The sequence below is a fragment of the Bufo gargarizans genome, chromosome 2 (genome assembly GCF_014858855.1).
Source record: "Bufo gargarizans isolate SCDJY-AF-19 chromosome 2, ASM1485885v1, whole genome shotgun sequence".
In the NCBI taxonomy this organism is placed as follows: domain Eukaryota; kingdom Metazoa; phylum Chordata; class Amphibia; order Anura; family Bufonidae; genus Bufo; species Bufo gargarizans.
The window spans coordinates 555995801-556018200 of record NC_058081.1 but is presented as its reverse complement, the minus strand read 5'-3'; the positions used below and the strand labels follow the sequence as shown (position 1 = coordinate 556018200).

Sequence of the window (22400 nt, the reverse complement as noted above, 5' to 3'; positions counted from 1 at the left end):
TCTGTATGAGTATTCTATTTCCCATGAATGAACAACTCTGGAACATCTTTTCTGGGAACTCTAATTTGTGATGTTCCTCTGTTATCCCTCCTGGAAATGTATCAATGAATTGACAACTGAACATTACTTTTCCTGTTGTTCCCTGATAGACAGTGTCCAATAAGGGTGAGTGTAGAAGGACAAACTCTGTTGACAAGGTGAATGGTAATCCCCAGTTGTCACTTTATCCATACATATCCAGGACCTTACACATAATTTGCATACAGGACCCCCTGCTGCGTTATTTTGTTAGATGCCTCAGGTTAAAGGGGTTGTCTAGTCGGCAAAGATGTTTTAATAAAGGCTGAGAATGACTGACCACGCCAAGCCTCTCTCCAGATGCTTTCCGAGACTCCAACAGTCTCTTCTTCCTGGTCCCTCAGAACTATCAGGAAATATTTGAAGAAGATAAGTCGGCACTGTGGTTTGCACGTGGCGCACACGTCCAGGGAAGGCGTCCCACTAGTATATAGCGAAGGAGGACCGGCACTCACTTTCTTGATGATATGAAGAGATGTTTATTCAAGGCATAATAGCATCATCAGGGACTGCAGACGGCCATTGTTTTGGTCCGCATCCGAGCCACAGTTTTGGCGGTTCGGATGCGGACCCATTCATTCAATGGGGCCGCAAAAGATGCGGACAGCACTCCGTGTGCTGTCTACATCCGATGCTCCGTTCCGTGGTCCACAAAAGAAAATATAACCTGTCCTATTCTTGTCCGCGTATGAAACGTCTCTTCATATCATCAAGAAAGTGAGTGCCGATCCTTCTTCGCTATAAACCATCAGGAAATGTGACGGCTCAGCCAATCGATGGCTTAGGTAAGTTACTGCTGCGGGCAGTGATTGGTTGAGTAGTCATTTCTAATATGTCAAGCGGGATCAGGAAGTGAAGAGGGGCACCTGCAAAGTGCAGAGATGGGAAACAGCAGGGAATCGGTGAGGTGTGTATTAATTCTTTTACTTTTTAACTTTTCTGACTCATTAAAAAATATATATATATACAAAAATAAACTAATCAGCCAGAGAGCTCCTTTAAAAGGGAATGTGATCAGAAAATGACCTATTGTTTAAATCATGTTTTTATGTTAAACACATTTTTAAAGAATTTTTGGTGAAGTTATCTTTAATTTTCCATGTCAATATCTACATTTAAAAAAATCCTGCAGTTTTCGCACTGGCCACTTAGAATAATAATAGCCGCCACTTCTTGGTCTGTACAGATCACTTTAGTGCAGTTATCTCCTTATCATTACAGGCAGGTTTAGAATGACAGATAGCACCTCTGTGCATAGATAAGACATAATCCACCATTTACAACAGGCGATTGTCAAATCTTATATATTCTTTCGTTGTAAAAGGACCTCTGCACAGGTCACAGAGCGTGCCTAGAAGACTCTCCCATAGAAGTCAAGGTCACCTCCTGACCATTGTGTCTATGGTCCATGGGGCTGCCATAAAGCAATTCTTTAAGTCTTGATGATGTCACGTACCGGGGACGGCACAGGCAAGGATCAGCGGGCGTGAACCCACTGTGCCACTGACTGGCAATACTCTGGAGGGGCGTGACTAAGCAACACCAGGTCTTCACTAGCGTCTCTGGTGGTGAGGACAGACTTGAGCCATGGTAGTTGCCAGGGGCTACTCCAGAGCGTTAACCGAGTCAGTGGCAGCAGGAACAGGCGGGCACGGAGATACCTACAAAGGTAACTATCAGGAATACACAAGTAACCAGAAACAACAGACACTGGAACCCAGGACAGAACAGAACCAGAAGAAGATGCCTGAACCCCAAGCATAGTAGGAGCTGCACATGTAGTGTCCCACTAGGTAGGGGTGGGCACTACACAAGGGTCAATTGGTGTGCGCGTTACTCCTACTCACAAGGAACAGAAATGTCATGTTTAATTGTGTATGTTTTAATGTGTTGTTATATGCAATGTACCCCTGTATGATGCAACAGCAGGCCTAGTTGGGTGTAGTTAGACATCCCAGACACTAGAGGGAGATAGGGAGCCCCTAGTATAAATGTCCAGGCCCAGACAGGGAGAGTGAGTGCAGAGTCAGGAGTCTGAGAAGACAGAGGTTAAAAAGCCTGCTCCTGACATGCAGCTGGATAGCCCTGGCTGCTAGTGATGTCCAGGAGGCTGTTGAGAAGCTCCAGCCTGCCTGAGAACAAGAGAGCCTTAGTTAGCTCTGAAGACACCCCAGTTGCAGGATCCAACCTCCTGGGAGAAACCCACAGTCATCCACTTTACAAGAGAGGGCGATCCAGGGTAAGCTAAGTAACCCTGATGGGCAGATGAAACTAGGAAGTGCAGCAAGAATCTAATACCTGAGGAAGATAGTAACCAAGGATTTAAGCCACCCTTTAGGCATCCGGGCCTTGGGATATAAAGCCAGAGCAGGAGTTCTAGAAAGGACAGTGTACATTGATTCTGAGGAAAGGTACAACCTGCTGCTGAGTGCTTGTGAATTTACCCTCTGCGTATCTTGCATGACTATTACCTGCCAATTTGTGAATAAGCCTCCTTGTGGAACTGTGATTGAAAGACTGTACTACTACCTGCTGTACAAAGTTGGATTGTTCAGTAAAATTACGTTTGGTTCACTATTCTACTTGTGTACCTCCATCATTCAACTACCAACCGGCGTGGCACTGGCGTCACGACTACAACAGGGACCTTGCCCCAGGCACTCAAAATACCCGTAACATCCAGGGCACCTCATCCACCATCAGGCCTGGTCCCTATATACAGAGTGTGCCCCAGAGGAACCGTGTCTACCTCTCCTTCACTGCCACGCGCCTGCCCAGGGTTCTCCCATACAGTGAGTAACCCTCGATTGCCCATATCCGTGACCTCACTTCGTCTATGCCCTGCAGGTCTGGCGTGTTGCACACACGGATGGCGAATCCCTCTTCGGGGATCCAGGGACCCTTTTCCGAAGGCAGACATAAAACAAGCAGATACAGACATGAACAGAAACTGACGCAGATAAGCTCTGCTAAGCTAACGGATACAAGGCATAACAATCACAGAACAGGTACGGAACAGACAGGAAACATAAATACAGAACTAGGCGATACCACACCGAAGTGTAGCCAGAAAGTCCCTTGGGTCAGCGACAAGGGACTACTACGCCCAGCAAGCAGGACCAGGACTGACATACAGACAGAACGGAACAGAGGAAACAGAACAGACTAAAGGCTACTTTCACACTGGCGTTTTGGCTTTCTGTTTGTGAGAGCCGTTCAATGGATCAGTTTTGCCCTAATGTATTCTGAATGGAAAAGGATCCGCTCAGAATGCATCAGTTTGCCTCTGTTCAGTCACCATTCCGCTCTGGAGGCGGACACCAAAGCGCTGCCTGCAGTGTTTTGGTGTCCGTCTGATGAAACTGAGCCAAACGGATCTGTCCTGGCACACAATGTAAGGGCTCGTTCACACGACCGTTGGCGTCCCGTTCCCGTATTGTGGACCGCATTTTCAGATCTGCAATACATAGGCACCGTTCCGTTGTCATTCCGCATCACAGATGCGGGCCCATTCCTTTCAATGGGTCCACAAATCCGGAGATGCGGAACGGAAGCACGGAACACTACAGCGTGCTTTCTGGGGTTCCGTTCCGTGCCTCCACACCGCAAAAAGATAGAGCATGTTCTATCTTTTTGCGGAACAGAGGGATCGCAGACCCATTCAAGTGAATAGGTCTGCGATCCCCATGCGCCTGCCCCACAGAAGGCGCCCATGCATTGCAGATCGCAATTTGCAGTTCACAGCACGTGCTTCACACGGTCATGTGAACGAGCCCTAAGTCAATGGGGATTGATCCGTTTTCTATGACACATTCTGGCACAATAGAAACTGGATCCGTCCTCCGTTGACTTTCAATGGTGTTCTGTATGAGGCTTTGACCAGAGTTTTTATTAGACTAAAAAATAAAATGAAGACAACAAGCTTCAAACAATTTAGGAGAGCTAACTGGAACATTAGGGACTCCTGAGAACATGCAATGTGACCACACTTACATGGCACTGGACAGAAGGCTCTGGGAAAGTAATATCCATAAATCCAAACATTTGGGCTTCCATAGCTACAGACAAGATGAAATCCGTGTCACTGCTGATAGATAGATACATGAATGTCTATTGTCTGTCTGTTCTTTATGCATGGCCAATGACTGGACTAATCTGCACCAAATTTGGCATTTTAACAGTGGGTGCTGTGCGCCGCTGTTCCCCTGCTTACCGCCGTGGTCCCAGGCACCGTGTTCAGCGGTGATCTGCTGCCAGTGTTTCCTTTCAGCCCTGGCCACAGAATGCTTGCTGCTTGTTTCCTGCAGCATTTTCTTAAGGGCCGGCATGCGTTACTTCCTGTGTTTTATGGGTTGGATCATGTGACCTCGCCAACCAATCCTAGCCCTCCTGCACATATATAAGTGGCCCAGCCCCCCTTTCCAGATGCCTCAGTATCAAGGTCCTTTTGTCTTGATAGCTGCGTGTGCACCTGGATTCTGCTACCCGGTTGAGCACTGCCTGCCTTGACTCTACTGTTGCTGATCCGGGACTATGGCCTGGGGTAGCATAATGTATAGTAGCTAGACCCCATTAGTCTTTATTTCAAGTACATATGTGCCTTTGCCTTACCTGCCCACGCCTGTCGTCAGTATGCTCCTCCCCTCTTCACCCTGGAACTCAATCCTCCTGGAGAATTCCTCAGGTGGGAACCCAATCCGGATCTCTGGTACTCCAGCATTCCCACACCCCGCTGATGCTGAAAGTGATGACAGACACCTTGAAGTATCGTTATTCTGAAAGCCCTGCCATCTTAGATAATGGAAGCTACCATGCCACTCAATACAGAGGAAGGAGACAACAGGAGGCCAAATCTAAAATTAGAGATGCTGCTCTCTGTGTCCACACCTCGTGACACTGGTCCACGCAGAAAAGCATGAACTTACATGCATGCGTCACACTTGACGCAAGAGGGCAGGTCACCGCCACGGCCTGTTACTGGCTGCATCCCCTCCATCAACGGATGTTCATTTCTGCGGGCAGGGAACCTGCAAAGATGGCCATGGAGCGATCTGGGAGGAAACTGCCATCAGGGACCAGGTAAGTATGCACAGTATCGTGGGTCCAGACGGGGGTTATTCAGTCTAAGATAACCCCTTTTAATGAATAACTGTCATATTTACAAAAAAAAAAAACAATGTTGGCATAGGTCACTGCTGCAGCAGCATTATGCATAAAGCAATCTTTAGTTTCTTCACATACCACTGTTTGCCTTGAGTTTCCCCCTTAGTTACGGCTGTTTTGAATCCTACATTATGAGGATCTTCTCAAGATGGATCCTCTGCCATTGATGTGGGAGCACTAATGAAGTCATGCTTGCACAGGTTGGTTCCCAGAATATATTCTCATAATACAATCCGTTGCGGTACACCTATAATACAAATGGCTGACTATAGTACCACACAACATGATTATGGTAACTCTTACATGTGGACACACACCACCGTTTTTGATTACATCCCATATATTCATAGATTTCTATTTTTTCTTTATTTTATGTTGTGTCTTACTATTTTAAGACATGCTGTTAACGCTCTCGCACAGCGCCATATGAACTTATTTTAATGAATTTTAATTTCATTCACTTAACACGGGTGTAGTTTGTACTATGTTTGAACAGGTGTCTGACATGTAGTTGATGATGAGGTCTGTGCTCTCCTCCTCCCCTTTTCACGGGGGTGGATGGGAGCACAGCCTACATAAACCCATGGTGGAACAGACACATTGGATTATGACTAAGAACTGAAGAGTTTGAAACGCGTAAATCTGGGGGAGTGGGGAGATGTGCCAATGTGTTTGTACATTATAAGTTTGGTGCAATAAAAACTTTTACCACGAGAGCTGGAGCCTTTTTTTTCTCTACACAATATGATGCCTGGACCGGCTTGGGTCTTGTCATGCCCCACTCTGACGATGTGCGGAGGTCAGCCAGGATAGCAGGACGAGTTTAGTGGTTGCTTTGGAGCCGTGCTGGATCCGCCTCTCATCAGGTGCACTGGGTGGGGTCTTTAGTTTAAATAGCACACTGCCCAGTGCCCCGAGCGGATTATACTGTTCATTCTGGTCTGGGAAGCTTGGAGGGAAGGTTGGCTGTCAGTTCCTGCTCTCAGAGATAAGTGTCATTTCTAGTTCGGTTGTTTGTGTCTTCTATTCCATCCAGGTTCTGTGCGAGCAGACTGCTCCTATCTCCCCACTTCACCATCTTAGGGAGTTCAGGGTTTTGTCAGCCCAGGCTGGAGGACACTAGCACACCTACCTTCAAGGTCTGCTGTGGGCTGAGCAGTGCAGGGAAAGAGGTCAGGGATAAGCTAGGAGGTGACCCTTCCCCTGTCTCTCGTCCAGAGCCTGGTTGGGGTGTTATCTTTTGTACTAAGTGTACGTCCGCCGTGACATTATAATCCGCCATACCGTGACGGCCATTGCTCAGCGCTTTTGTGATGGCGTCAATTGATGCACCGGTTGACCACATGCAGGGTTTATCCCTAGAGGTTGCGGATCTGCGTAGTTCGGTCACACAGTGTCAGAGGGTGCTGGCAGCAGGTACAGGTCAAATTGTTGGGGAGCCTAAAGTCGCTCTTCCTGAGAAATTTGCAGGGGGTACTGATGATTTTTTCTGCTTCAAAGAGTCATGTAAGTTGTACTTTAGATTGTGCCCATTTTCTTCAGGTAATGAAGATCAGAGGGTGGGTATCATCATGTCTTTGCTTAAAGGGGACGCGCAATCCTGGGTTTTTTCTCTGCCGCCCGGTTCTCTGGCCCTCCGGTCGGTGGAGGAATTTTTTAAAGCCCTGGGATTGATTTACGATGACCCAGATCGAGTTTCGATGGCAGAATCAAAATTACGTAACTTACTACAGGGTAAACATACTGCTGAGGTTTACTGCACAGAGTTTAGGAGGTGGGTTACTGAGTCGAGGTGAAACAACCCCGCGTTACGTAGTCAGTTTTGTCAGGGGTTATCTGAAAGGTTGAAAGATGCCCTGGCTTTTCATGAATACCCAGATACTTTGGAGAATGCAATGTCTTTGGCTATACGTTTGGATAGATGTATCAGAGAGAGGTGTAAGGGTCCCTCTATGCAGGGGATTCCTCCCGCGTGCGGTTTTGTTTCACCAGCTGCCCAGGGTGATATTGCTTGTTACTCTGGGGTAGGGGAGGAACCCATGCAGTTATGTCAGATTTCTGGCCATTCTGATAGTAGAGACTTTCGAAAAGTGCACAATCTATGTTTCTATTGTGGGAAGAAGGGTCATTATATTTTTTCTAGTCCTTATGTTAAACCACAGGTGGAAGAGAAAAAGAAAAAAGAAAAAAAACCTCCCCTCACACTTGGTTGTATGAATGGTGTGGTGGAGCAGACGGGTATGCAAGCTCCCTGCAGTTCCTGTTTTCTCCTTTCAGCTATGGTGGCGCTAGAGTCTAGAAATGTGTTTGTTGATGTTTTCCTTGATTGTGGTGCTGGGGTAAATTTAATTGACTTTCTTTTTCTTCAGGGCTTGGGACTAAGTACTTGCACGTTAGAGAAAAAGATTCCTGTTTTTGCAATTGATTCTTCCCCTCTTTCTCAAAGGAGCCTTACTCACATTGTTCATGGTATTCATTTAACCCCTTAAGGACACAGCCTTTTTACACCTTAGGACCAGGCCATTTTTTGCAAATCTGACCAGAGTCACTTTAAGTGCTGATAACTTTAAAACGCTTTGACTTATCCAGGCCGTTCTGAGATTTTGATGACTTTACATCCCCCATATGTCTACTTTATGTTTGAATTATTTTGGGAATGATATTTTATTTTTTGGGGATGTTGTAAGGCTTAGAAGTTTAGAAGCAAATCTTGAAATATTTCAGCAATTTACAAAAACTAAATTTTTAGGGACCAGTTCAGGTCTGAAGTCACTTTGCGAGGCTTACATAATAGAAACCACCCAAAAATTACCCCATCTAAGAAACTACACCCCTCAAGGTATTCAAAACTGATTTTACATACGTTGTTAACCCTTTAGGTGTTGCACAAGAGTTATTGGCAAATGGGGATGAAATTTGAGAATTTCATTTTTGTCAAATTTTTCATTTTAACCCATTTTTTCCACTAACAAAGCAAGGGTTAACAGCCAAAAAAGACTATCTTTATTGCCCTGACTCTGCTGTTTACAGAAACACCCAATATGTGGCCGTAAACTACTGTACGGCCACACAGCGGGGCGTAGAGGGAAAGGTGCGCCATTTGGTTTTTGGAGGGCTGATTTTTATGGACTGGTTTATTTACACCATGTCCCATTTGAAGCCCCCTGATGCACCCCTAGAGTAGAAACTCCCTAAAAGTGACCCCATCTAAGAAACTACACCCCTCAAGGTATTCAAAACTGATTTTACATACGTCGTTAACCCTTTAGGTGTTGCACAAGAGTTATTGGCAAATGGGGATGAAATTTGAAAATTTCATTTTTTTGCCTTATTTTCCATTTTAACCCATTTTTTCCACTAACAAAGCAAGGGTTAACAGCCAAACAAGACTGTATCTTTATTGCCCTTACTCTGCCGTTTACAGAAACACCCAATATGTGGCCGTAAACATCTCCATTTGCCATTAACTGTTGAACACCTAAAGGGTTAATAAAGTTTGAATAATCAGTTTTGAATACCTTGATGGGTGTAGTTTCTTAGATGGGGTCACTTTTAGGGAGTTTTTACTCTAGGGTGCATCAGGGGGGCTTCAAAAGGGACATGGTGTCAATAAAAAAGGCCATCAAAATCGGCCTTCCAGAAACCATGTCGGTCCTTTCCTTTTGCGGCCTCCCTTTTACTGATACAGCAGAATACGACCACAAATGTGTTGTTTCTGTAAACTGCAGTATCAGGGTAATAAATATTAAGTTTTGTTTGGTTGTTAACCCTTGTTTTGTTACCGGAAAAAACGGATTGAAATGGAAAAGTGCCAAAAATAGCGGTTTTGGCACTGTTTTTTTTTTTTTAACCGAGTTAATCTGGGGGTTAGGTCATGGGATATTTTTATAGAGGAGATTCTTACGGACGCGGCAATACCTAATAAGTCTACTTTAAAAAAAAATTATTTAGGTTTTTGACTATCTTTTTTTGCTACAATTTTTTTTTGGAGTATCTCTAAAGTCTAAGGGTCATTTAAAAAAAAAAAGAAATGTATCCAATTATCTCATGTGGAGGCTCATTTTTTGCGGGATGAGACGACGGTTTTATTGGCACTATTTTGGGGGCTATATGACTTTTTGATCGCTTGCTATTAAACTTTTTATGTAAGGTGACAAAACAAAAAAAATTTTGCGCCTTTTTTTTTTTCTGGACCATGTTAATCTGGGGGATTAGGTCATGGGGTATTTTTATAGAGGAGATTATTACCGACGCGGCGATACCTAATATGTCTACTTTTAATAAATAATTTTAGTTTTTTTGGGTGTCAAGTCTGAGAACCAGTTTTTTTTTTTTATCCGATGTCAGTGATAAATTGGGATATAAATTTAGTACTCCATGGAAGTGTGATACTCCCTTAAGCAACCGTCAATGCAGAGGCCCGGATGATCGGGGCACGTGTCGCACTGAGTAGTCGTGTCCTTCCGTATCCCCCTCCTGCAACACACTCTGCACTTTTTTGGGGTTCGTCCCTTCTTTCCAGTATGGGGGACCACACCTGGAAAGTGTTGGCCAGGGACGATCCGGGCACCTACAGTTCCCGAGGTACTCCGGCCTGCTCTTTCCCGGTCCAAAAAGATCAGGGCCTTGAGGACTGCCTCATAGAACTGGAGGAATGTCCCTGTGCTGCCAGCTCTTCGGGATAGTACAAAAGAGTTGTACATGGCAACCTGTACCAAGTAGACCGCAACTTTTTTGTACCATGCCCGGGTTTTGCGCATGGCGTTATATGGCTTGAGGACTTGATCAGAGAGATCAACTCCTCCCATATACCGATTGTAGTCAACAATACAATCGGGCTTGAGGACCGTTGCCGCGGTACCTCGCACAGGGACAGGGGTGATGCCGTTACCATGAATTGTGGACAGCATAAGGACATCCCTCTTGTCCTTATACCTGACCAGCAACAGATTTCCAGTGGTAAGGGCACAGGTCTCACCCCTGGGGATAGGTACCTGGAGGGGGTGGGCAGGGAGGCCGCGTTGATTTTTCCGCACGGTCCCACAAGCGGACGTGGATCTGGCGGCAAGGGACTGGAACAAGGGGATACTGGTATAAAAGTTATCCACGTAAAGGTGGTAACCCTTATCCAGCAGTGGGTACATAAGGTCCCACACAAGTTTCCTGGTAACACCCAGAGTGGGGGGACATTCTGGGGGTTGCATCCGGGAATCTCGCCCCTCGTATACACGAAATTTGTAAGTGTACCCTGAGGTACTCTCACAAATTTTGTATAGCTTCACGCCATACCTAGCCAGCTTGGAGGGCACATACTGGCGGAAAATGAGTCTCCCCTTGAACGCAATGAGAGACTCCTCAACCGCGACCTCCCTTCCAGGTACATAGGCCTCCATGAATTTGGCCCCAAAGTGATCGATGACCGGCCGTATCTTATACAGACGGTCATGGGCAGGATCACCTCGGGGGGGACAACCTGCATTATCGGAAAAATGCAGACATTTCCGGATGGCCTCAAACCGGGAGCGTGTCATGGCTGTACTGTAAAGTGGGGCCTGGTATAGGACGTCCCCACTCCAGTACAGCCTGACACTGGGTTTCTTGACCAGGCCCATATGCAGCACGAGGCTCCAAAATGTTCTCATTTCGGCTGCACTGACCGGCGTCCAGCCACCGGGCCTGGCCAAAAAGGAGCCCGGGTGTTGAGCGACGAACTGTTGGGCGTACAGATTCGTCTGCTCCACCATCAGATTTACCAGTGGGTCACTGAAAAAATGACAAAAAAAGTCATATTCAGTGTAGCCCACTGTGGAAATCTGGATTCCTGATTGGCCTACAAAATCAGGAATCACGGGCTCGTATCGCACTGGGCTACACCAGACTAGTTCACTGGCAGGGTGCTCCGGTGGATTTAACTGGTGGGCCGGGAAACCAGTACGAGCCCCAGATCTGCTCGTACTAGTGTGGGCCACAGGGTACCTAACATGGAGGTCCCCTTGCTCCGCCTGGCGGCGCCTCCGCCGCCTTGTGGGCTCATCATCATCGCTAGATGATGAGGAGGATGCGGATGACAACAGGAATGTGGGGTCATCCTCATCCTCACTGGGACTCTCGGAGTCGGAGGCAAGCTGGGCGTATGCCTCCTCGGCCGAGAACGTCCGGCGGGCCATAGGGGAGTGTGTGTCTGCGTGTATATGTGCGTGTGTGTAACTCTTTATTTGGTGTGCGTGTGTGTGGGGGCACGGGTGTTCACGAACTCACCCTAAAACTAACAGAAAAAAAATTAAATAAACTAACTAAAAAAAAGGGCAAAAAATGTGGAGAAAAAAATTCAAAACCGCTGATCAACCGTCCGAAGTTGATCAGCGGTGCAATGCGCTAACAGTGGCCGGACACTAAGTGCCGGCCACAGTCAGCGTATAAAAGGGAAAAAAAAATGCACCCCAAAAAAGGTGGGGGGGGGGGGGGGGCAAGTGGCAGCACCCCTGGGCGGTCTAGGGTCACACAGCTGTGCTGTGGACCCCAGACACCCTAACTTAGGGTGATGCAATCAAAGTTCAGAAACTAACTTTCCCTTTTTTTTCCCCTGCCTAAACCAAACTTTCCCTATGCACCTGATGGGGGGTGCTGGGGCACAGATCGGGTCCTGGGGGCAGAGATCGGGTCCTGGGGGTGCTGGCAGCGATGGCGGGCACACGTGCAGGCAGCTCCTCTCTCCTCCGGCTCCGGAACACAAAAGGAGGAGGAGAGGAGCGCCTGCCTCTTTTGAATCTGCCGCCGAACCGCCCACAGACCAATCAGAAAGCGATCCTGAGTGGTGATGTCACCATCACCACTCAGGATCGCTGGATGGTGATTGGTGGGGTGAAATCACACCACCATCACCATCCTGTTCCGGGTTATCGGGTCTTCAGAGACCCGAATAACCCGGAAACGCTGAAAACCACAGGTCTGAATTGACCTGCGGTTTTCAGCGATCGCATACATGGGGGGTCACCGGACCCCCCGGCGCATTTTCCCCAAGTGCCTGCTCAATGATTTGAGCAGGCACGGGGTTCCGATCACCGCCCGCCACGCGGCAGTGATCGAAAATACACAGGGCGTACATGTATGCCCTGTGTCCTTAAGTACCAGGGCACAAGGGCGTACCTGTACGCCCTATGTCCTTAAGAGGTTAAGGGTGGGTGATTCACATGCTGAGATTATTTCTTATTTTGTCATGAAGGATTTGTCAGCTCCAATAGTGTTGGCGTTGCCATGGTTGTCTAGCCATAACCCAATTATAGACTGGCAAGAAAGACAAATCATTGGTTGGAGAAAGTTTTGTTCGGATAATTGTCTTGTCACATCTATCACTGAAGTGTCCATTACGGCCTTGCCTCAGTATCTCTCTGATTTTTCGGATGCCTTTTCGGAGGGTGGGGCTCAGGAATTGCCCCCTCATCGAGACTATGATTGTCCAGTGAATCTCATTCCGAGGGCCAAGTTGTCTAAGTCTCTGCTTTACAACCTCTCTCAACCCGAGAGAGAGGTCATGCGAAAGTATGTCGCCGAGAGTTTGGCAAAGGGTCATATCAGACCATCTAAGTCTCCAGTGGCAGTAGGTTTGTTCTTCGTGAAGAAGAAAGATGGATCACTGAGACCGTGTTTGGACTTCCGGGAGTTGAACCGTATTACAATCCGGGATCAATTTTCCCTGCCTTTGATCTCTGATCTTTTTGATCAGATTGTTGGAGCCAAGGTGTTCTCCAAGTTGGATTTGAGAGGAGCATACAATCTGATCAGGATCAAGGAGGGGGATGAGTGGAAAACGGCCTTCAATACGCACGAGGGTCATTTTGAGAACCTGGTAATGCCTTTTGGGTTGATGAATGCGCCAGCGGTATTTCAGCGATTCGTCAATGATATTTTTCATCACTTGGTGGGGAGTTTCGTAGTAGTTTACCTAGATGACATCTTAATTTATTCTCCTGATCTGAAGACCCATCAGGATCATGTGAGACAGGTTTTGACGATCCTTCGGGAGAATAAGTTATATGCTAAACTGGAGAAATGTTTGTTTGCGGTGCAAGAGCTTCCGTTCTTGGGATACATGCTTTCTGATTCCGGTTTTCGTATGGACCCCGAAAAGGTCCGGGCAGTTCTGGAGTGGGACCGACCGGAGAATCAAAAAGCTTTGATGCGGTTCTTGGGGTTTACTAATTATTATAGAAAATGTATTTCGAATTATTCTATCCTAGTCAAACCCCTTACTGATATGACCAAGAAGGGCGCTGATGTCGCTGTCTGGTCGGATGAGGCATTGCAGGCCTTTTCGGCTATTAAGGAGCGTTTTGCGTCTGCTCCCATTCTGGTGCAGCCGGATGTATCTCAGCCATTCGTGGTGGAGGTTGATGCATCAGAGGTGGGGGTTGGGGCGGTGCTTTCGCAGGGTTCTTCTCCTGGCAAGTGGGTTCCGTGTGCCTTCTTATCCAGGAAGCTCTCGGTCGTCGAGAGGAATTATGATGTTGGAGATAGGGAGTTGTTGGCTATCAAGTTGGCCTTTGGGGAATGGAGTCACTGGTTAGAGGGGGCATTCCACCCCGTTACGGTGTATACAGACCATAAGAATTTGGCCTACCTGCAATCTGCCAAGCGTCTGAACCCTAGACAGGCCAGATGGTCATTGTTTTTTACCAGGTTCAATTTCGTGGTTACCTTTCGCCCAGGGGTCAAGAACGTCAAGGCAGATGCCTTGTCTCGCAGCTTCCCTGGGGAGGTGATTCGGAAGATCCAGCGCCGATTTTGGCGGATGGGGTGGTGGTCTCCGCTCTGTACCCTGAATTGGAGATGGAGGTATTGGGAGCTCAGGAGGGGGCTCCTGGTTCGTGTCCCCCAGGGAGGTTGTTTGTTCCTGAGGGCCTACGATACAAGGTGTTCAAGGAACATCACGATACTGTTCTCGCTGGACATCCTGGTGGTAAGTCCACCTGTGATCTGGTGTCCCGGAGGTTCTGGTGGCCAGGGTTACGTAAGAGTATTGAGAATTACGTGACAGCTTGTGAAACCTGCGCTCGGTCAAAGGTTGCTCATACTCGACCGCCTGGTTTACTTCTTCCATTGTCTATTCCATCTCGTCCTTGGACGCATTTGTCCAAGGACTTTATTACGGACCTGCCGAGTTCCTCCGGGAGAACAGTGATTTTGGTGGTAGTCGACCGTTTCAGTAAAATGGCTCACTTTATACCACTAACGAGTCTGCCTAACACTAAGACTCTTGCGCAAATCTTTGTGCATAATATTGTGAAATTGCACGGTAATCCTTCGGATGTGGTCTCTGATAGGGGCACGCAGTTTGTCTCCAGGTTTTGGAGGGCGTTCTGCTCTCGGCTTGGCATTCAACTTTCTTTCTCGTCGGCTTTTCATCCACAGTCGAATGGTCAGACGGAGCGTACCAATCAAAACCTGGAGACCTACTTGAGGTGCTTTGTGGCTGAGAATCAGGAGGACTGGTCCTCGTTCTTGTCCTTAGCAGAATTTGCATTGAATAACCGTAGGCAGGAGTCCACGGGTAAGTCGCCATTTTTTGGCGCATACGGTTTCCATCCTCAGTTTGGTACCTTTTCTGGGTCTGGTTCCTCCGGGATGCCAGAGGAGGAGAGATTCTCTTCTGCCTTGTCCTCTATCTGGCGGAGGATTCAAGGGAATTTGGAGAGGATGGGTGAAAGGTATAAACGAATGGCTGACAGGAGACGTGTGACTGGTCCGGACCTGTGTGTGGGTGATCTGGTGTGGTTGTCCACTAAGAATATCAAGTTGAGAGTGCCATCTTGGAAACTGGGTCCAAGATTTGTTCGTCCGTATAAGATTTCTGCGGTGATCAATCCGGTGGCGTTTCGGCTGGATCTTCCGCAGACTTGGAGGATCCATGATGTCTTTCACAGGTCTTTGCTAAAAAAAATATGTTTAAACCGGTGGTACCATCGCCATTACCTCCTCCTCCTGTTCTAGTCGAGGGAAACTTGGAGTTCGAGATCTCCAGGATTCTCGACTCGAGAGTTCTTCGGGGCTCCCTCCAGTACCTGGTGCACTGGAGGGGATACGGTCCTGAGGAGAGGATGTGGGTTCCGGCGTCTGATATTAACGCCAGCCGACTGCTGATGGCCTTTCATAGGTCCCATCCGGATAAGGTTGGTCCGGGGTGTCCGGAGGTCACCCGTAGAAGGGGGGGTACTGTCATGCCCCACTCTGACGATGTGCGGAGGTCAGCCAGGATAGCAGCACGAGTTTAGTGGTTGCTTTGGAGCCGTGCTGGATCCGCCTCTCATCAGGTGCACTGGGTGGGGTCTTTAGTTTAAATAGCACACTGCCCAGTGCCCCGAGCGGATTATACTGTTCATTCTGGTCTGGGAAGCTTGGCGGGAAGGTTGGCTGTCAGTTCCTGCTCTCAGAGATAAGTGTCATTTCTAGTTCGGTTGTTTGTGTCTTCTATTCCATCCAGGTTCTGTGCGAGCAGACTGCTCCTATCTCCCCACTTCACCATCTTAGGGAGTTCAGGGTTTTGTCAGCCCAGGCTGGAGGACACTAGCACACCTACCTTCAAGGTCTGCTGTGGGCTGAGCAGTGCAGGGAAAGAGGTCAGGGATAAGCTAGGAGGTGACCCTTCCCCTGTCTCTCATCCAGAGCCTGGTTGGGGTGTTATCTTTTGTACTAAGTGCACATCCGTTGTGACAGGTCTGCTCTGTGCACAGAGTTACAGGATGAACACGGGTAAGCTGGACAATTTTCATTTCTATAAAATGTCCCCTCATGCACCAGGCCCCCACATGGAATATACTTACCCTGCTCCGCTCCTGGTCCCCGCACCGCCGCTGCTAGTTCTCACCAGCGATGCTAGGGAGGCTCGTCCCCGCCTGCCATTGGCTGCTCCCCCTGACACCGGATGTTTTCATCCGTGTACAGGGAGAACTAGCAGCGGCGGTGTGAGGACCAGGAGCGGAGTAAGTATATTCCATATGAACGTTTGTTTGCAATCAACTGTCAACATAATACTGTCGCCGATTGCCTTATGAATGAGCCAACGCTCAATCATAGGGCAGTCCAAATCTTTTGACATGTTAAAAAATAATTGTTTACAGGCGGAAGATCGTGGTGTCTAATAACGGTCTGCTGCCAGCAAACAACTACAGCATGGTGATGAGAGATGGCATAGGGATCGCTCCTCCTCATCTTCTCCGCCAGCGAGCAGGCGATTGGCGGAAGGGAAAGCTTCTCTCCAGTCGTCTGCCACATTGGGCAGTGTAATACAGCCTTAACTCCATAGAAGTCATCAGGAATCACAACAGTCGCACAAGTGAATAATAATCGCTTGCGACCCCATAGAGGCCAGTAGGAAACGTTCATGACAGTTACTGCCCATAAAAGTTCATGACATCCACTCTCCATGGAAGTCAATGGGCAGACCCACCAACAGAAATAGTTGGGCTTCATTTAACCAGGGCCTTGAAGCTCTACTACCTCAATCAGTTTTCATCCTGAAGGTTTCACATGTTCAGTAACCCAACTATTCTGACGTAAAGTGGAATGATATAATGTTTAAAGGGGTTCTCCAGGAATGATTTAAAATGGCCGCCGGCAACCTGTCATAGAATGTCAGCAGGACTATAGAGCTGCCTGGGAGTTGGAGAGGGGCTCACTACACTGAACTGCTCTACAATGGATGGCAATGATGGATCCCGCCTACGATATGTCATCATGGCTGAGCTGCCTGACAGGAAAACTCACCAATATGTGGTACATGTAAGTGCTAGAGTGTAACGTGTAGTGAGGGCTGTCCCCTCTGCCCACTAGACAGCTCTGCAAGTGGAGGTAACAAGTCCTGCTCACATTCTAGGACAGGTTGCTGGGGGCCATTTTTAAATCACTCACAGACAACCCCTTTAAGCGGACCCTCCAGCCCTGCCCATGTCATATATAGGGAGCGGGAGATCAGAATAGTAACTTGGGCCTACTGTATACCGTGAAATGAAGGGCACCGTGTAGGGAACCAGGTTTGCCCATGGCTACTTATCATAGAAGGTAACTTTAGGACCATTATTGGCCTGAGTCCTAAATCAATAGGAATCGCTGGCACCTCATGGACGTCTATGTAAATGTCTATGACCTCCAAAGCTGAGCGCCATTTCCAGTAATGTCCTTGAGGGTCGCCATGGCTGTGGTGAGGAAGATACACATGATGTGATACAGTGGGCCCTGCCATGTACCAGCAAGCAACAGGTGACTCCCATATCAGTGCCTGACTCCCTAGGTGTCAGTATTACCTGCCTGCTGCTGCCCTTGCTCCTGCAGTACAGCGGCACCCCGCTGCTGGACGTCAGGCACAGCAGAAATACTGAAGTCTCCTCCATTTCTTTCACGGACCGTCCCTGTCTCTCCCTTTAAAACATTACATTTGGCAGCCGCCATCTTGCCTTCTAAGCGCATGCTGGGAAAAGACGCCAGCGGCAAGAAGCCGTTGCTTGGTTACAGGAGGGGGCGGAGAAAAATGCGTCACCGAGTGACGTAGAAGAGCGATGCAATAACTGGCCGCTAGAGGTCACTGTGCAGGCAGCACCCCCTGTCTTGGAAGGTTGGTGGTACGGTCCGCCCCGTTGCGCTGTCGTCATGGCCGGCGTCATTAGCGCTGGTGCTCCGCTAACTGCTGCATATGGAGGTGGTGGAAGGCGCAGCAGCCACACAGGGCGGAGGAGGATAATGCAGTCGTCCTGCTGCCTCACGTGCACTGTTATTCCAGTATGGAATCACAAGGGGGTCTGGGATTTCCAAATCTATCAGTTTGGGGTGAAATTAGCGAAATACATTCGCCTTTTCCATTGCAAATGGTGAAAAAAATCCGCCCCACAGGTCAATTTCTGCTGCAGTTTTCTTATAAAGCCTGTGGATGAGATTTCTTAGAATCTGCTGGTTCTGTACAACACTGACAAATCTGCAGCATTTCTCTCACGTGTGGACGTGGTGGACTGATTCAGAAGATAGTGGGGGTCATTTGTGAATGGCGCTACTAGAGATGAGCGAATCGACTTCAGAACAAACATCCGAAGTCGATTCGCATAAAACTTCGTTCTAATACTGTACGGAGCAGTATTAGAACTACGCAAATTGCGGTCCCCAATGCACAAACCGGCGTGTGCATGAGGCCTAATACACTGATAGTTTGCCTATGAGACCCATCCTGGGGGCTGGGCCTCATAGGCCTCCATACATGCTGGGCCCCAAGGCCTTTGAATGGCTTGGGGCTGCCATGGCAACCATCTGGTTGGTGGGGAGGAGAGTGAGCGATCAGCGCTGACTGTGGCATATGAGGGGTTAATCCCAGGGGTCAAGTCCTGGGAAAAAAAGTGTGGGAACTCACCCAAGATCCACTGCAAACCCCCCCCCCCCCCAAAAAAAATATATATATATATTTCGCTGAAAATTCAGTGCAACATTTATTGTAAAGTGCCAGTTTACACAATCAAGTGCAAAAGTCTCCCCACTTAGTTCTCTATATAGGTGCGGGTCCCAGAGGTGGGACCCGCACCTATCAGACAATGGGGGCATATCCTAGTGATATGCCCCCATTGTCTGAGATGGGAAAACCCCTTTAAAATACAATACATGTGAATGGGCTTTTGAAAGCTACGTGTAGCGGGGGGGGGGGGGGGGAAGCACAGAAAATCTAGCATGCTGTAATTTGTGTCGCTGCGGACTGAGCCAAATGTACACATTCTGATCAAAACAAAAACTCCCCTTATATATAATTTACTTACAGTTCTGAAGCCTCAGGGGTGCTGACAGGCTTGGCCTCAGGGGTGCTCTAGGCAGCTGGGCTCAGGGCTGGAAGTGGGCACCGCACAATAAGAAAAAAATATTTTTCATTACACCTCAGGTCAGACCAATCAGAACCCCAATGTTAATAAGACCCAAATAAGACCTCAGATCAGAACCCAATATGAATGACCAACAATCAGACCTCAGATAGCAGCCCTCAGTGCCTCTCATCAGCCCCCCAGTGCCTCTAATCAGCCCCCCAGTGCCTCTAATCAGCCCCCCAGTGCCTCTCCATTACCCGCCCAGTGCCTCTTACCAGCCCCCAGGGCCCCATTCACTAGCGCCCAGTGCTGCCCCATCCACCAGCCCCGAGTGCCCCCTCCACCAGCCTCCAGTCAGTGCCTCTCCATTCAGCCTATACGCCTTTAGTATAAAATAAAAAACTTACACTTACCTCTCCTGCTCCTGGACGCAGATGCTCCTCTTCTACTGCTGTAGGCTGTGCACGGAGTGACGTCACAGAGCGACTCACACGGCTCCTGTGCGCAGCCCTCACAGCCTAGGAACAGGAAGGCGGCGGTGAGCAGGGGCGTAGCTATTGCCTCCCTTAGGCAAGTGACAAACTGCCCCCTCATTCTTAGGCAAGTGACAAACTCAGCTCTGCTACATCTACAATGAGTAACTACAACAAATGTAATGCCAAACTGCAGTTCCTCTGTGTGATGCCTTGGATAGCTTCCACTGGACCCACAGGCTGTGGGTCCAGTGGAAGCTATCCAAGGCATCACAATCACATAGAGGAACTGCAGTTTGGCATTACATTTCGTTGTAGTTGCTCATTGTAGATGTAGCAGAGCTGGGTTTGTCACTTGCCAAGTTGCCTAAGATTGATGAGGGGGGCAGTTTGTCACTTGCCTAAGGCCAGGGTAAGGTAAGGGGGGCCTCCCAACCCAGGCTGTGAACATTAATCCTGCTGATCGATCGCTTGACCCACTCAGGGAGTCAGTCACAGACACTTAGAGTCTAGACTGGTCTGGGGACCGGACCACCAGGACCCCGGTCGGGTCGGATGGTCCAGCCACGGAGGCTCACCTCATCAGACAGTCTCACTCGTCGCAGGCTCAGGATAGGAGGAGGGGAGCGCTCAGCCATGAGAGGAGTCAGACAGTGAGTCAGTCGCAGCCAGCAGCTGCAGCACCGGATCACACAGCTTGCTCTACTTCCGTCTTCAACTCTCAACTGAAGCCGCTCCTCCTACCTCCTCCCTCACTCTGCCTGCCCTGCACAGTGCGCTTCACACAGCGCCTCGCCTCCGCTCCCTGTGAACCATGTGAATCTGATTTCAGCCGCGTTCTCCTGGCTTGAGGCTGAAAGGGAACAGCGTTCCTGCCATGAAAAAGGTGCAGGAACGAAGTTCCCACGCGTTCCCCCTCGACTCGACCCCTGGTTAATCCACCAGCATCGTCGTTATCACCAATGCTGGTGGATGCAGTAGGGATCCGGCTGTCGGTAACAACCTGGCCCCTGCCGCTGATCGCGGCACCACACATGGGGGAGACCGCAGGACGAGAATGCTAGTCATGGGGCACAAAGTGCCCACCATTTAGGATGAGCATCCAAATCCTGGATCCTTAAGGGGTTAAACTTTTATATTGTGTTTTTTTTTTTTTTTTTTACTTTGAGTCACCCTTGCTGACAAGAATAGGCAATCATTACACTGCCCATTGTGTTCTTGATAGCCATCAATGGATGAGCGAATCGACTTGCATAAAACTTCATTTGAATACTGTGCGGACCGTACCTTGGAACCGAACCAGAATTCGGGAAAAGGAGTTTGACAGTAGAAATGAATTTTGAAGTTATTACCCAAAGTCTTGTGAAACTTCACAAAGTAATAACTTTTGGCTCCTCTATTCTAATACTGTATAGAGCGCTCTCTCCGTACAGTATTCAAACAAAGTATTATGCGAATCGACTTCGGATTTTCCATCCGAAGTTGATTCGCTTATCCCTAATGGCTATATAGTCATCGATGAGCGCTTCATTTTCAATATAACAATACAGTGCTGCCACCTAGTGGCCTATATTGGTATATTCAACTAATTGCTGCCAAAGTCTGCTTGAGCCTTCGGGCTATAAGAGCAGTATAAAGCCTCATTCACACATCAGTGTTTGGTCAGTGATTTTGAGGCAAAGCCAGGTGCGGCTCTAAACACAGAACAGGTGCAGATCCTTCCCTTATACCTGATGTCTGTGGAGGCTCCACTCCTGGTTTTGGCTCACAATCACTGGTGGAAACCACTAAAGAAAACACTGACATAAAGCCTCATTTACACATCAGTGTTCCACATACGTGTGCTGTACGCGTTCTCCATGGACAGCACACATACCCATTCATTTTAATATATATGTATTCACACATCAGATTTTTACCACGGTTCGTGTTTTTAGCACGGATGCATGCTCTATTTTATCCGTTCACAGAGCCGTCACGCACATTATAGTCTATGGGTCCGTGAAAGCCACAGATGCCGTTCGTGTTTCATCCATGTTTCACAGATCATTAGAAAAAGATGCTTTTGAAAATAATTTTTCAGCTGTGCAGCGTCAGTGAAACACGGATGAGATAATAACAGCAAAAAATGGACACACGGACCCAACACGGATCTATCATAGACATCTTCACAGAGGCATCACTGACCACCTTTTCACGGATTCAAGCACGGACACGAATGTGTGAATGAGGCTTAACAGGTTCCTAACCTCAGCCAGGGAACACTATTATTGGAGCAGGAGCTTGCGGCTCCCGCTTCCGGACTGCTCAGATTCCGTGGTCACATTTGACCACGGCATCTGAGGGGTGAAATGTGTCACATTTGACCATGTATCTGTAAAGAATAAATCAAGGCAACTGGACGTACAGATATATACCATGACCTGGATAAATGAGAACCTTCACAGACATTTGACCATGGCATCTGAGGGGTGAAATGGCTGAACTCACACAAAATCCCAATAAAATACATTTAAGTTTGTGGGTGTAATATGAAAAAGTTCAAAGGGTATGAATTATTTTTCAAGACACTGAATGCGCAGTCTGAGTATGAAGTTTGGTCTGTCCCCCATAACAGTGCCCTCCACAGTGCACCACCTCCTTAATAGTGCCCTCCACAGTGCACCACCTCCTTAATAGTGCCCTCCACAGTGCACCACCTCCTTAACAGTGCCCTCCACAGTGCACCACCTCCTTAACAGTGCCCTCCACAGTGCCCCACCTCCTTAACAGTGCCCTCCACAGTGCACCACCTCTTTAACAGTGCCCTCCACAGTGCACCACCTCCTTAACAGTGCCCTCCACAGTGCACCACCTCCTT

At 48.2% G+C, this 22400-nt stretch overlaps 1 protein-coding gene across 1 annotated transcript in view; it reads right to left on the bottom strand.

Annotated features, from left to right (window-relative positions):
• The window catches only part of LOC122926681 (nicotinamide N-methyltransferase-like), a 268048-nt gene extending 250395 nt beyond the window's left edge, over positions 1-17653 (bottom strand). The window contains exon 1 of the mRNA XM_044278139.1: positions 17538-17653. The gene's annotated coding sequence lies outside the window, so the exon portion shown is untranslated. The remainder of the gene's footprint in view (positions 1-17537) is intronic.
• Positions 17654-22400: the final 4747 nt, after the last annotated feature.